We start from the raw sequence: 1,516 nt of genomic DNA, 5'->3' as shown, positions 1-1,516 counted from the left end.
CACCAGCAGAAACTGAGTTCGTGGTTCTTGATGGTAGCCTCAGGTGGCCGCGCTTTAACAAACGGCAGATGCCATTGGCTATCAATAAACCATTGAGGGCATACAGTGAAGTTGGCCCAAGCAAAACGGCCGTCTGCACGTGCACGAACTGGGCGGGGGAGTAATGAGATGAAGGGCATCCAGCACATGTTTGGCGATGTCACGATCATTCGCTTCGGAATCGTTTGACCAGGTTCCAAGTACGGGGGCGGGGTGGGATCTGAATTTAGCGCTCTGTACGCCTCATTGAGCTCTGCCAGGGACAAAGCGTCATACGCCGTGAATTCAGCTAGAGAATTATCAGACCTTGTCATGATTCGGAAAAGAAAACTCCTTACATTCCCCTTCAGGACGCTCGTGAAACTGAAAAATGGTGTCTCCGTTAGGATTGTGATAACGTCCAAAGACGTCTGGGCTGCCATCTGATTAACAAATGAGAAAATAACACCACTATCCTGCAAAATGAACCGAACTTACAAGAATGGGCCAAGGGATCCGGGCGAACTGTTCTGGAGGCCATGTTCCACGCCCTCAACACCACCGACTTCTAGCGCTTACTACCTGCGGATGGCTCAATTGCTGTGCGGCGTTCCATTGACAAGCCTCTGCACGCGTACAGCCTTTGACCTCTGCATTTTCCCGCTACCTGAAGTCTTTAATCCAATCAGCCAACGACAGCATCAATGGCAGTGAGAACCAAGATTCTCGTTCTGAAAGCTGTCTGTGAACAACATAGACATATAATCATGTTAGTATTTTTATTTTCACTGATTTTTTGAGAACTAAAAGTCTGGCGCTTAAGGGGAGCAATTTGTCAATACTACCTCAGCTTTCAACGCGATGTTTAACCGCATACAGCCTTCCAACTGCTTTCAAAAGGGATTGGCTACCTACCTTGCTTTGCTCATGGTTAACCAGCTCGCTATCAGGTTTCTCCTGGTTTCTCCACCGTTCGCTCAGACACGAATCTTTGAACATGATCGTCGCCACGCCGCTCGTCCCCTCTTCACGTGCACTTTTCACACGCGTCATCACTTCCTCAAAATAATAAATCATCATCACGAATTGGCTGAAAGTCATCGCCTCCAACCCTTTCAAAACGCGCTCTATCGTGGCTGGCCAAAAAGACATCTCAATTTTCTTGCCGATGCAAGTCCAACACTGTTAAAAGTGGCCACGTCAACTTTCAACACGTCGCCACGTCAAATTTCAACGCGTCGTCAGGACGAACCTCTGGGACTTTACTCTGCACATGAATTGGGAATGCAGAGCGCAGTAAGTGCAATTTTGCAGCAGTATGAGTATCTTCTGATGTGCTTCCTAGTAGTCCAATACGAAGCGAGGTGCATTCTCCCTGCCCAAACGGGATGCATATCTTTTGCATCGAAGATATTTCAGATAATGAATCCCATAGAATGATGTAGTTGTCATTTTTTTCATCGTAGAGAGTCCGCTATGCACTTTACTATTGGCAATC

Source organism: Laccaria bicolor, genomic scaffold (assembly GCF_000143565.1).
Source record: "Laccaria bicolor S238N-H82 LACBIscaffold_97 genomic scaffold, whole genome shotgun sequence".
Taxonomy (NCBI): domain Eukaryota; kingdom Fungi; phylum Basidiomycota; class Agaricomycetes; order Agaricales; family Hydnangiaceae; genus Laccaria; species Laccaria bicolor.
Note: the sequence above shows the minus strand (reverse complement) of the source record.